This window comes from Melanerpes formicivorus, unplaced genomic scaffold, assembly GCF_026170545.1.
Source record: "Melanerpes formicivorus ecotype bairdi unplaced genomic scaffold, bMelFor1.0.p_v2 SCAF_1, whole genome shotgun sequence".
Classification (NCBI taxonomy): Eukaryota; Metazoa; Chordata; class Aves; order Piciformes; family Picidae; genus Melanerpes; species Melanerpes formicivorus.
Window position 1 is genome coordinate 48,605,532 of NW_027142353.1, and position 15,184 is coordinate 48,620,715.

Below are 15,184 nucleotides of genomic sequence, written 5' to 3' on the forward strand. Positions count from 1 at the left end.
TCTTGAAATTGAATGAGGGGTGGGTGATTGCTTCAGCTGGGGGACTGAAAGAGACCTGATACCATACCAACCACTGAACTGAAAAAGTAATTATCTTCACAGCACAGACCAGGAAGCATAACAGCCTGACAATATTCTGAAGAACCTATTAAAATAAAAAATGCTGGAGACTCCAGGAGCAATACTACTAAATATTGAGGGGGTTTAGAAATATTTATAAATAGTATCAATTATTTCAAGGTTCTCTCCCAATATCTGGTAGCTCTTTCACCTGCTTTTACTTCTGATCTAATCTTATCGATATATAAACATTCACATAATAAAGTTCTGGACAGCTTTCTAGACCTTATTTTTCATATTCACTATTTAGAGTCAAAACAGCAATCAGACTCCCAAATGTCACATCTCTGTACAGTGTATAAGACAAATGAATCAACGTTTCTCAGTCTTTAGACTTGATCAATGACATTTCCTGATCAGATTCAATCAAGTAAGACATTAAAGAACTTACATTCTTTTTACAGATGCAGTTGGTACTTTATACAAGCTTTTCTGCTAGTGATTTAAGAGGATGCTACAAAAATGTCATGCGCTGAGTTGAATCTGCTGATGGATATTCACTATCATGCTGAGATCATGCCAGCTTTAAAATGAAATGCTGGCTGGAGCAAAGTGTCATGGGGTTTGAAGTAACATGAGAGGCTTCCTGGTCCAGTTGTGGCTTCTGGTTTCAGGTGGTGGGGGTCTTCTCAGGAGTGTGGGTCTTTTCTACTGTGCTGGCTGCTGGCTGCTTGGGTGGGGGAAAAGTTTTATCACTGGCTTCTGCTGCTAAGTTATATAGTATGATCTTATTAAACTCCTTATCTCAACCCAGAGACTTGTTTTTTTGTGTGTGTTACTTTGCCTCCTGTCTGCATGTGTGGAAGGGGGCTTGCTTGTTAGAGCAGACTGTAGTAACACAGGGCAAGATGTAATGCAAGAACTATGAATTCATCGTGTCATAAACCAATTTCTTAGTGCCAAAAAAGGCAAATATGATAAAACTCAACAAGTCACTAAATAAAAAAACACAACCCAAACCCAAACAAACAGCACACAAAAAACAAACCCCAAACCAAACCAAGAAACCGACCAAAAAAACCCCAGACACCAATGGACCTTTTAGAAATGCTCAGCATTGACAAGGTCTTCTTTTAGTGAAGTCAGTACATTGTACACCTCATCACAGTTGTAGGACAGAATTAAAATAGCAGGTGGTTGTAGATTTTTCCTCTGAGAATGTCTTCCAAATATGATCACAGTATCACAGTATCACAGTATCACAGTATCACTTAGGTTGGAAAGGACCTCGAGGATCATCGAGTCCAACCCATCAACACAGACCCCATGACTAGACCATGGCACCAAGTGCCACGTCCAATCCCCCCTTGAACGCCTCCAGGGTCGATGACTCAACCACCTCCCTGGGCAACCCGTTCCAATGACGAATGACTCGCTCGGTGATTGTAGAAGATGGAACAAATATGGTATATCAAACTGAAGACATCTTTGATAGGAAAATGGGATTTTTATTTGTTTGTTTGGGTTTTTTTTACATCATGAATGAATACAGATATGAGATTTCAAAGCTGAATGCAAAAGTTACCAGCCTTGTTAATATTTACAACTGATCCTGGGTCAGTGTGGCTTCAATTCTCTCATGGGATGCCCATGTCCTTCTCTGTAGAGCTTTTCTCCACCTTATCAGTTGACAGTGTCTACTTAATTTTCCTCAGGAAGCTGTTGGCCACAAAGGAACATTTCTGGCCCACGGCCTATTTGTTTTCCTCTACTATGAACTATAGGGTGTCTTTCTTGTAAAATCAGTGCAGTTCCTCCTTCCTGCATCAGCACTTTTCTCCTTCATACACTAGTTCACTTCAACAATTCAGTGGTGTTAAATTCTGAGAAATATTAAACAAAAGATCAAATGAGTAATAAGCATGGTAGGAATGAAAAGCAGCCTCTCTTGCCTAAACCACACCTAACAATAAAAGTTCCAACTACCCTAGAATATCTTCTTGCTTAGCTCACAGTCTGGCACATTTGTGGGACTTCAGCAGGTCTATAAAGAGTCATCGTGGTGGGGGTGGGAAGACATAAGCAAGCATCTCAGTAGCTACATGGTATGTTGCTGTTGGTATGCTATTTGTTTTCAAGCAAACAGATGACTGACAGGGAAAATATGAACTCATCCCTCTGCTCATTTTTGGTAGCTCTGTTGCTGCATTTTAGACTTAGGTTGTCTCCAGAGAGGCTGCTGCTATCAAGGCTTGAACTTCAGTTAAATTCCTGCACAGCAGGCAGAACAGAGCCTGTGAAAGGCTGTGGGTCTGACCCTTGGCTAATAATGGTCTTATGGGTCTGGCAGAAGAAAAAGGCTATAGAAGGAACAGCCCCCAGCAATAACCTCTGCCATATCCAGAGCATTGTTGACTGATCTAAAAGACACAGAATGTGATGGGCCTTTCATGGTCCAGCTTCATCATGGAGATCTTTCTGGGTGACAGAGCAATAAATGAAATATTTTAGTCAGAGTGAAACGCACCACAGTATCCATTGTCTGCTTCAAAGGGAATAATTAGTGCAAGGATATCTGCTTGACAGGGCTCACAGAGATACAAATACAGAGGGAGCAGGTGGAGAACAGAATGAGCTAAAGGACCTGCTGGTGGCTCTGAGGACAATATGGGCCCTGCACAGACACATAAGCATGCAGAGCAAAGCAGTGTAAGACCAATATTTCTTGTGTTGAGGTGCCTAAACCAAAGCCTTGGGGTAAAATAACAATAATAAAAAAAAAATTCATTTTCAGAAAGGGCTTAAATTAAAAATTTCAGATAAGGGCCTCTGTACATTTAGGCAGTGCAGGAGAGTGACAGAAGAGTGACAGGAGACCAACAAGGCACTGCAGGAGGAGAAGTAGAGAGTATTTGTGTTTCCAATATTTGTTCTAATTATAGCATGAAATAGGGAATGTGGGAGGCATTTGCAACTCCTGGTAGAAGCAGGTGGGCAGGAAAGGAGGATTTTTAATTTTCATAAGTCTGTGAAATGATGGCTTAAAACAGGAATTAGGGTGGGCAAGCAGCACTACAGAGGGAAAAAAAAAAAGGAACAGTTTATTGAAGGGCAGCTTTGAAATAAGATCAAGGAGTGTTGGAGTGGGAAACTTATCGAGAGAGCAAATGACTTGACTCAAACTCCCTGTGTTATTTTGAATTCAGAGATTCATTTTAAGGTAAAGTAACAGATTACTGGATCTGCCTTATTGTGTTGAGCACTCCCTGTTAACTGTACTAATTCACTAAACTCACAACTGTTGTGTGATGGAGTAGATATTACAGAGAGAGTTTTTTCCCAAAGTTTCTTGAGCATTATGCTAGAATTAATCTTACAGAAATGGATGCTTTGGGGCTTATTTGGATGCCAAAGAAAATGCTCACTAATAGTAGGCATTCATGAAGTATCCCAATTCTTAAGTTTACTGCTTTTTATAGGTTTATTTGTGTTATGGAGGGGAGGCTGGTCCCTCCAGATTCTCCATCTATTTGTTTTGGTAAGAATCCTCATGCAATAACCACATATTTGTACGTGGTAATATAGAACTCAGAGGTACACGGATTTTCAAGACCTCTCAGAAGACGCTTCTGTTTAGTTAAGAAAAGGTTTCTTAAAGAAATCTTAAGAAAAAGGTGAAGAAGCTTTCTTACAGTTAGCCTTTCACTGCATTGTTCTCATGATGACTGATGACAACTGTGAGCCTGTGGAAGGATTAAAGTACATGGAAGAGACCTTTAGAAAAAGGGTAAGGAAAACAGCCAGCGCAAATGCTGGTTACACAAGAAAGGCAATGATGTCCTGGCTTGTATCAGAAACACTGTGGCCATCAGGAGCAGGGAGGTGGTCATTTTCCTGCACTCAGCACTGGTGAGGACACACCATGAGTACTGTGTTCAGTTCTGGGCTCCTCACTACAAGAAAGACATTGAGGTGCTGCAGTGTGTCCAGAGAAGGGCAACAAAGCTTGTGAAGAGCTTGGAACACATGACCTACGAGAAATGTCTGAGGGAGCTGGGGTTGCTCAGTCTGGAGAAGAGGAGGCTGAGGGGAGAACTCATTGCTCTCTACAATTACCTGAAGGGAGGTTGGAGTGAGGAGAATGCCAGCTTCTTCTCCTTGGTGTCAAGTGAGAGGACTAGAGGAAATGGTTTCAAGCTGTCCCAGGGAGACACCTGGCTGGATGTTAGGAAATATTTGTTCACAGAAAGGTTTATCAAACGTTAGGATGATCTTCCTAGGGCAGAGGTAGAGTCACCATCACTGGAGGTGACTGCAGCATGTTGACCCTTCAGTGCTAGGTTGAGGGTTGGAGTGAGTGATCTTTGAGGTCTCTTCCAACCAGATGTATTCTGTGATTCTGTGACACATCTATCACTGGAATTAAAACAGCAGGTAGAACTACAGCCCTCTATTTCAATACCTCTATTTATTCCTTCCTCCTTTGCATGCCTTATTAAAATTTGTAGTTCTTCCCCTGCTTTATCTGTATACAACTGAGAATAATGAGACCTTCATCTTATCTGCCAGAACACTAAGAAAAATTCAACTGTACATGCATGTTCATAACTGTCATAAAAGAGCAATGAAAAATTGAACACTTAAAAGAATGAAGTAGAATTGTTTATGGAGTCTGAAATCAGTTCTGTCTTGTGTTTGCATGCTTTGTAACTACAGCTGCATCTCTGGTACACAGGACATGTTGTCCTGTGAAATGTAGTTCTGATTCTAATCAAACCCAAATGTTTTTTGTTGTTTGTTTTTCCCATTTTCTGCCAAGCAGAAAGCAGAGATGTACATTCTTGCATATTTCCATCAATGACCTTTGAGTAAAATCTAATCAACCAGATACGTTTTGAAAGAATCACTTGAGACTCAGCTAACAGGCATACTCTTACAAATGTTATTGTATGCCCAGCATTAATTTTGCTATACTATTTTACTTTACGTTTTTCCACAGTCTTTTGTATCTCTGGCTGATTCAGACTTCATTTCCACAAGACAGTAGCATGTGTCTTTCCATCTCTACATGTAGGATTTGATTGATCTAGTTCCCTTCTGCAGCTAGTGGTACCATGGTCTGGCCTCACTATACATACTGTTATATTGCACACCTAGACCTAGGACTTGGAAGCGCTCCTGCCTATGAAAGATTAGACTTAACATTATAAAGTCAATTAATATATATATATATATACACACACACACTTCACTAATTAGTACTTTAATATAAATTACTAATCTAGTTATGAATTTTTTTTATTGCACACCCAGATCTGGGACTTGGAAGCACTCCTGCCTATGCAAGTTTAGACTTAGAATTATAAAGTCAATTAATATATATATATATTTACTTCACTAATTAGTACTTTCATATAAATTAATAATCAAATTATTAATATTTTTAGAGTGTTTACCCATACATTTTTATTAGTTATGAGTGTACCATTTCAGAGAAGACAAAAAAGACTTAGCATGTTCAGCCTCTTGAAATGGAGTCTGAAAGTGGTCTGGCTGCTCTCTGGAAATACACCAGGAAAGTATTCTCACACAGAGGTGAGTGAAAGGACAATACTGGCAAAGACATGGTGGAAAATCTAATTGTGAATACCATGTTTACAGCTACAAGAACCTGAATGGTTTTCCAGTTAGTGGGGGAGGGGATGAGAAAGAGGAAATCTAAATTAGGATTCTGCAACATATTTACTTGAGGTTACTGGGTTGAGCGGAATATCCAAGAGGTTCCCTCTTGTACAGTGTTCCTATATTTAATAAGTTCATCTTCAGAATGACTAGGACATCTGGCTGAAAATATCAGCATGCTGCAGAGGTACTCAGATTGGAAATATCAATCCAAATGGTTTATTACCAGTAGCAAGCATCAGACAATCTTGCCAATGAGTGGTACTACAAATCTCTCTGACACTATCAGGAACTGTAGCCTATGCAGATTTCCCTTAAAACAAGAGGCTCAAGATTTAGGATGGTGTAAATGACAATTAAATAGCATCCTTTAATCCACCACATTTCCTTTCAGATCAGACTGTAAGCTCCCCACTTTTATACTCATATATAGCTTACAGCTCAGATTCTGTTCTGTAAATGTACTTCTGCAAATACAAAGGTAGTTCTACTAAGTGACTCTCTTATTTTTTTGATAGACATGTGGAGGTGATGGTATTTGATAGTTAACTTTATTAGATAGTATTGTGAAGTCTATCCCAGTGTTTCTAAAGAAGCATTGGCTTCTTTTTTTTTTTATTTCCCTGTAGTCATAGAAATAACAAGATAGTCTAACACCAGGAAAAAATTAAGACTTGCTGACCACTGTGACATAAATGTGGCACTTGCTAAATTATAGATGGTGCTTAATATTATCATTTCCCCTAAGACTAAAAGGGGTATGTCACAGCAAAGCCCAGCTAAGCAGGACTTAAATATTTGAGAGGTGTAGTGTGGGAGAAAAGAGGTCCAGAAACCACCCCTTAAAGGACCTAGTGTTACGTCTTCATCAGCTGTCAATGTTGTTTAAATTTGGAAGATAGATAATAAACTTCTGTCCCATATTTCAAAACATAGCCCTTCTGATTTCTTCCCATGTACAGTAAGTAGGACAAAGGTGTTTGTGATATTGTACTTATACCTCTATTCACACTCTAGCTAGCCTGTTTAAAATGGCCTCTGCTGTCTCACTGATACTCTTCAATCAGCAGCAGCAATTATAAAGGGAAAAAGCATGTACTCATCATAGCCCATCAAAATAAAATACAAAAGATGCATAGATGATTCTGTGCCTCTGAAGAATAGAAAAAAACCCTCATCATAAGAGTGAAGATCCAGCAAATCAGCCAGTAGCAAAAGGAAACCGCAGTTTTGAGAGCCTTTTGCTAGTGAGGCATCTTAATCCACGCAGAAAGAAAGGCCAGTGGCTGTTCTCTGCCTGATTAAGGATTTGCCTGTCCAGTTCGAATTTGATGAAGCATCTCAGGAATCTGGTAAGTGTGCTAAAGCATGTGCCTTTTTTATGTGTGTAAGGACTACATTCAGCCCTGAACATTACATGAGAACTAATGAACAGATGCATAGAAAAGCCTGCTTTCTGTGTGTGGCAAAAGTACAGAGAAAACTGGATACCTTTCCACTCAGTCTGCTGTAGCAGACACATACTGAAGGAGAAAAGATGTACCAAGTTTCCTGATGCCATGTATATTTGGTTTCAGTAAAAAGTTCATGCAGAGAAAATTGTCTCTAAAAACTGGGGTGTTCTCCTAGCAAAACCAAACCAAAGCAAAACACACACTTAAGGAGTCTGCTCAGAAACACTTTTTATACTTAGGAACATTAACATACATTTATATGTTGCACTCTTTGGACTTTGGCATTTTAACATCCCTCTCCCACACCATTAGTCCAAGGCCATGCAGATGTTTTTTGCAGCAGTTTAAAATAGTCTGCAGGAGACAAATAGGTAGACTCTGCTATGCTCTTGACAAAAGGAATAGATTCAGAGTTCATAAGTCTACTGCAGAAGTCTTGCCCTTCGGTTGCTCTTAACTCTTCTTAGGTACCATAGAAATTCTGTCACTAATTTGCAATGTTATAATTCTGTCTGTGTGACACTACATTCAAATTCCCACTCATTATTTCTCTTGGTTATAAAAATACACCTTACACATCAGGGCACATGTAAAATATGCTCCTGTTATCACAGAATCCTGAAGACAAATAGCTGTATGTGTCTCCAGTGCTGCCTTCCTATTAATTTTCAAAAAGGTACAGCATTAAACACAATAATGCTTAGACACAGCTAAGCAGGAGGCACTTATTATAATAATTAAATGTATTCACTTTTTTCCTTAGTACATTTTCCTGAGAGGCTGTGAAAGGATTTTAAAAGCTTTGCTGTGAATAGGCTTCCCAATATAGCTGTCTGATGGCTCCAGGATTTTGACAAGACCCCAGAGTGCATCAACACACAGAGGTATACACAAATCCTCATTAACACTAAGGCCAACACAAATCTGAGGCAAAAAGGTGCATTTTGACAGACAGGACAGGCATACAAGAAATTGTTTTGAAAAGCAAACTTATGAACAGATCTAATGAAGGCTGTGCCTTTTTTAGGACTGTGGCATCCAACTTGTTCAGGCAGCTGTACTGACTGACTGAACTAGGACCTCAGTTGTAGCAGCTAAGTGCTGTCACCTCTGATCAGCAATGCTGCTTCTGAAGGTGCTTCCCTCAGAGACTTTTTCAAATGATGGAAATATTCCTGGAGGTTTCAGCAACATTAAGTAGCGAGGCAAAGGGTACAAATAGTCTAGGACAGAAATTAATTTTTAAGGGGTAAGTGGAAAACCTAGAATGGCTATCACAGAAATCTTCAGTGCAGTCTGAGGAAGTGAATTATCATAGAATGGTTTAGGTTGGAAGGGACTCTAAAGGTCATCTAGTCCAACTCCCTCTGCAGTAAGCAGGGGCATCCCCAACTAGATCAGGTTGCCCAGAGCCCTGTAAAACCTCACCTTGAATTTCTCCAGTGATGGGGCCTCAACCACCTCCCTGGGCAACCTGTTCCAGTGTTCATGGTAAAGAACTTGTTCCTAACATCCAATCTAAATCTACTCTTCTCTAGTTTGAAGCCATTGCCCCTCATCCTATTACTGCAGGCTTTTGTAAACAGTCTCTATCCTTCTTGCAGGTACTGGAAGGTTACTATTAAGTCTCTCTGGAACCTTCTCTTTTCCAGGCTAAACAACCTCAGCTCCCATCAATTATCTCATCCGTGTCCACTGAATTCCATGGGAATAGATTCAAGGTCATAAACACAAACAGCAGTAAAACATGATAAACTTTTGTGACTTCTAGAAATATCGGATAGAATGATCTCACAATTTTTGGAATGTGTGCATCTGTTTAGATTATTTTCTAATCTCACTTTATTTTCAAATTAATAGAATAGAATAGAATAAACCAGGTTGGAAGAGACCTTCAAGATCATCGCGTCCAACCAATCCAACCCATCTAATCAACTAAACCATGGCACCAAGCACCCCATCAAGTCTCCTCCTGAACACCTCCAATGATGATGAATCCACCACCTCCCCGGGCAGCCCATTCCAATGGCCAATCACTCTTTCTGTATAGAACTTCTTCCTAACATCCAGCCTAAACCTCCCCTAGTGCAGCCTGAGACTGTGTCCTCTTGTTCTGGTGCTGGCTGCCTGGGAGAAGGGACCAACCTCTGCCTGTCTACAACCTCCCTTAAGGAAGTTGTAGAGAGCAATAAGGTCACCCCTGAGTCTCCTCCTCTCCAGGCTAAGCAACCCCAGCTCCGTCAGCCTCTCCTCATAGGGCTTGTGTTCCAAACCCCTCATCAGCTTCGTTGCCCTTCTCTGGACACGTTCCAGCAAGTCAACATCCTTCCTAAACTGAGTGGCTTCTGTTTCTAATATAATTAATTGATCATTTCAGCATTGTGTATTTGTGTATATGCAAATATATACATGACATAGATACATAATCCATTTTGTATAATTAATAAAAATGAATGTCTCATAATGGCCCCTTAAGGCACTGAACTTCTGTACAAATGTAAAGAACCACTGAAGGTAGAACACCTTTATGTCTTTAGTCATCAAGCTTTCCTCCATTATTCTTTCTTTGAGAATGCCTCATTAGTTGATGTTACAGACAGTATTGTTTCCCTACGTCATAACACACTACCTTGTGTTTTATTTGAGAAATAAAATGTAAAATCTCATTACTGGACAGCTAGATGATGTAATGCATGTATTTGGATTTTAATTAAATTGGAAGTTTATTGTACCTGAAATCTCAAAACCAAAAAATACCTCTCAAGCAGTCTATAACTCAGATGAATTGTAGAATTATCCAACTGTTTTAGGCTAGATGGTTTGCTACATCTATTCTGGATTCTCTTACAATACAACATTCCAGAAGTTAATCTGCTTTGCCAAGGAGGTGCATTTAACTTGCAATTTGCACAACGTGTGGAATATCATCTTTTGGTATAGAAACTTTACTACTAAATTTGCCCTTCACAAATTGCTGTGTTACGCTGTTGAGCTCACTAGCAGCACCCAGCTCTGAGTAATAGCTCCTCATTCTATATGTAAACTGCTGTCTCAGGTCCATTGTGTCTACCTGACCTGCAGAAGAAGATGTTCCTAGAATGCTGTCTCGGTCCAGAGAGGGAAAGAGACTCAGTTCTTTTAAATATTCCCATGTTATGAAATTAGAGGCACAAACGAGGGCAAAATATCAACAGCAAGTCTATTTATTGACAGAATAAAGTGGATGGATCAGAAGAAGAGAGAGAGAAAATAGACAGAGAAGTAGAAAGGAATTATATTATGACACCCTCCACCACCCCAAGACAGTTTGGGTCTGTGGAGGAAAGGTGCTGCTGCTTTGGTGTGGAGGAGATGTCACCCTTGTTGGCTGTTCTGTCCTCTGCTGGAGGAAGGGAGGGAGAGATCCCAAAGTCCAAGTCCTTCTCTGAGCAGCCTTTTCAGCTCCATGAGTTGCAGCAGGTGGAACTTAGGATGCGGAGAGAGGGTCTGCTTCTTCCAGGCTATATGGTAATGTCTCTGTCCTTTTCTCTCCTGGTATTTTATTTGTCTTCAGAGCAACATTGCCCAGGTCTTTTCCTTCTTCTGAGCCAGTAGGTGCTCAGGTCTTTTATACAGCTTTTTTAGGTATATGTCCAGGTGGGGAATTCATTGTCCTTTGCACCATCCTCCCTTTCCGGGGTAGCTGATGGGTAGAGATGATCCTGCCTATGCACACTCCAGAGAGTCGTTATCCAGTGGCATCTGTCCAATACACACCAGCTATTGCCTGGGCAAGCAGCAAAGGTGGTTTTATCTGTGTTGAGTCACATCAAGAGAGACAAGATTTAGCCTCTCACAAACATGTACACAAATTTCTTTAGACCATGCTCTAGTGTGCAGGCAACTGCGACAACATGACCTTGTTTTGGGCACAGCTCTCTCTATACCTTCTCTGTGAGCCTCAGCAGAGAAAAAAACAGGCCCATACAGATGTTTAAAAAAATGTATTGTAATGAGCACAACTGGGGTTTTGGTTGGTTTTGTAGGGTTTTTTTGTTTGCTTGTCTGTTTGTGGGTTCTGTTGCTGGTGATTGGTTTTGGGGTTTTTATGGTAACCTGGGCTGCACAGGTGAACTGCTGAAATTCACTCCTGCACTGGAATTGGTCTGCCCTCTTTTTTGTTCACTTTTTAAACATTTTCTTTGCTGCCAAGGAAACCTGATGTAGGAAGAGCAGTTTGGATAGCCTGCACATAATCCTGTTGCTAAGGAAACAACTGAGGGTGCCTGCAGACCTCTTTAAGTGCAGTTGTGCACTTGGATGGCTAAGATCCAAGGAGGTGAAAAGGCTATGGAGAAAACAGAATTGCTATTTTTCATTTTCTTTGATATCATGCAGACCTTTAGTATTTGCTGTCTGAGATTGATTTTCCAAAATCATAGCAATGAGAGTAACTTCTATATTCCTTTAGCACTACTGCCAGCCTGTGCTTGCAAGCATTCATGCACAAAGCAAATAATCAAGGAACCACCGTAACTGTCATATCCATCTCCCCTCGCTCTCATACTGAGCTAATCCAAAGAGATATATAGGAAGGAGTCATGGACAGATGTGATCTGTTTGGAAATAAATGTAAATGATGACTCTTCAAAAGTTTTTTGTACATCTGTCTAGCTAGTATACAAAACCAGTAGCAGATTTCTGTGAGCAGTGAAAATGACATGCATTACTAAACCACAGGCTGGAAGGATATTAGATTAATTCTCAAGAGTCCCAGTGGCATTTCAAATATGTCTATTTTGAACTGAGGTTATATATGCAAAATTGCACAGCAAATCTGACGACATTTCTAGTCTCCCACAAGGATTGACACTTGTTTGCACATTAATTGACCTTCATGGGCTTCTCACCAGGTACGCATGGGTATGTTCAGCTTTTTTACTATAATGGAATTCTCTTACTCATTTCAGCTCACGTGACACAAGTCATTTGCATTGTAGCTTAGCCAACATTCTTACACTAATAAAGATTCCAGATTAATTGCTCAAATGAATTATTGGTCAGAAATAAACTGAACACAGAGGACAAGTAACGCTATGGCATGCAAAATACATAATATCTCAATACAGTGTGCTCAGTACACATACTGAGTGTTTCTCTTCTAGTAGGCACACAGATCCTTAAGCCATTCCTGTACATTACTTGTAACATGTGGGCTCCTGCTATACATTTTGTTACAACCCTCACTTTGGCATAGTCTTCAAAGCCTTCAGTAAGAACGCTAACAAGTACACAAGCTATTGTGCTCCTCGTGTGAGACTGTCCAAAGAAAATGCAGTTGCATAAATGAATGACTCATCTGGGAATAAATAAATGACTCATATGGAGTTTAATGAGCTCTGGTGTTATACTGGTAGCAGAATAGGAAGCAGCAGCTGGAAATGAAATGAAACCCCAGCTTTTATCTTTCGTATTAAAAAGGAAGTTGAGATTGCAATACCAGAATGTCGTTATTCTTTAGTGTGTCTTCAGACACCAAAATACTGACCACATCATGGTGAAAAGAATTAAATTCAGCCACGTGTTCAGCATCTCCCCACTTCCAGTCACAAAAACTAAGGAGCTAATCACACTTTATCCATGTTTGCAGTTTGTGAATGCAACTCATCCTTAGCAGTTTTGGACACGTCTTTGAAACATTATTTTGCTCTTCTTCATAACCATCCTTCCAAAACTCTCTCACTGAGTTCCCCTGTTACCACACTCTGGTGCATGGAGGCTGTAAATGGTCAGAAAATGTTTAGATATTTGAGAGGCTGTTGGGAGGACACCTGTGTAAGTTAAGTAATGAGGTCATTGCTGTGAACAGCTGACTTTTTCCCTTGAGCAGGCTTTTTGAGGCAGAAGAATCCAGGAGAGCTAAGAAGAAAAATGGTTTCTTTTCTTGCAAAAAATTTCAAATTAAGAAACATAAAATCACATTTTAACTGTGACAAAAGCAGTGTCTGTCAGAGAATGATGAAATTTTAGAGAAGCAGCAGCCTGTCATTTCACTACACCTCTTGAGCAGAGTACTAGCTTAACAAAAAATAGAATGCGAGGTGACAACCTTGGCCCCGTTCAGCCTGACTATGCACTTTTGAAAGGCTTAGTCTTCCATAGCCTGTGCCAATGAATTAATCAGAGGGCAGGATGAGATTCACTTTTTTGTTATATCACCCTAAACTATAAAGTTCTTATGACAAGAAATTAAGTGGAACTACTACATCCCAGTAAAGACCTGTTGCAGAAGTACATCCAAATGTTCCAAGGGAAGAAATAAAAGGGATTATCAAAAGCCAAACCCGGCTCTGGAATCCATCTTCTTTAGACCCTTGTAAATAGGGAACCCTGACTCACATTTTAAGGGCAGACACAGTTCAAATAAGGGGAGATATTTGTGGGGTTTCTCCTATATTTCCATTTCTGCTTCCCTTTAAATCAAGTGTAACTCAGGCACCATACAGTTTGAAATACTGAAATACCAAATCATACAGCTAAAGTAATATCAAGATAGGGAATAGTGAGATTTTGGGTGGCATCAGAAAGGTTACTATGGTCCTGGTGATGCCCTCTGTCTGATGGTGTGTTAGCTACAGGAGATTAGCAGGAATCATTGGAGTGGCTACAGATTGAATACCAGAATAAAGCAAAGTGTCATGAAAAAAATACAAAGCTGTGCTTAAAGAGTTTTTGGTGTTGTATGCAAATATTTCCACACAAATAACTGACAAATCCCATTCTGTTTGTGCAAAGAACCCTGTTATCCTGCTGAAGGATGCTGTCCAGAAAAAGAGAAGAGATCATGTGTAACCAGTGTACTCAGGGAAATTCTGAGTAGATGTGACAGTGAGTGAGCAGTGGCCAGCCAGGTTTAGGTGCTACACACCTATAAAACAGTCCAGGAACAGCCCCTGGAGAAGCTGTTTTTAGTCCTTCATCTCTGCTACCTTCAAAAATCATTCAGCCAACTGAATGATTCAGTCTAAGTCTTATGGGGGAGCCTTTTATTCGGTTAATAATTGATTTCTAATTAGTCAGCACTGTGAATTCACTCTTTCTAAGCCCTGGTGATCTAAGAGGTGCTAAAAATTCAGTTTCTCACAGTTGTGAATTCATGGGCTTGATGCTGGCTGGTATTTATATCAAATGGAAATTTCCCCACAAAACCTCCCCACAAGTACATTTATTTTTAACACACAGATAAAACTTTTTCGTTAATGGTTTACTCCCAAACTTCTTATTTTCTTTATTTTAATAATCCATAAACAACCTGGGTTTTAGTTTTCATGGACATATCCAAAGTAAAATTCAGTTTCTTCAAAATTACAAAACTGGGATCAGTAAATTCAACAGCTGTAGGGCAAATAAAAATTATTACGTGTGAATATTAAAGCAGGTGGTTCAGATCTCCCCCAGTTAAAGGTAAGCAATAGTTATGGCTAAAATTATGATTACAGAGTTTATGTTAGTACCTGATTAGCAGGCAATAAAAAAGGGTTTGTCATAGTATCATAGTATCAGTCAGGGTTGGAAGGGACCACAAGGATCATCTAGTTCCAACCCCCCTGCCATGGGCAGGGACACCCCACACGAGATCAGCCTGGCCAGAGCCTCATCCAGCCTCATCTTAAACACCTCCGGGGATGGTGCCCAACCACCTCCCTGGACAACCCATTCCAGGGCTTCACCACTCTCATGGGGAAGAACTTCCTCCTCACCTCCAGTCTGAATCTCCCCACCTCCAGCTTCATTCCATTCCCCCTAGTCCTATCACTACCTGAGATCCTGAGAAGTCCCTCCTCAGCCTTCCTGTAGGCCCCCTTCAGATACTGGAAGGCCACAATTAGGTCATCTCAGAGCCTTCTCTTCTCCAGACTGAACAGTCCCAACTCTTCCAGTCTATCCTCACATATTGTTGAGATCCCCCTCAAGCATTCTCTTCCTTAGGCTGAGTGGTCCAAGCTCTC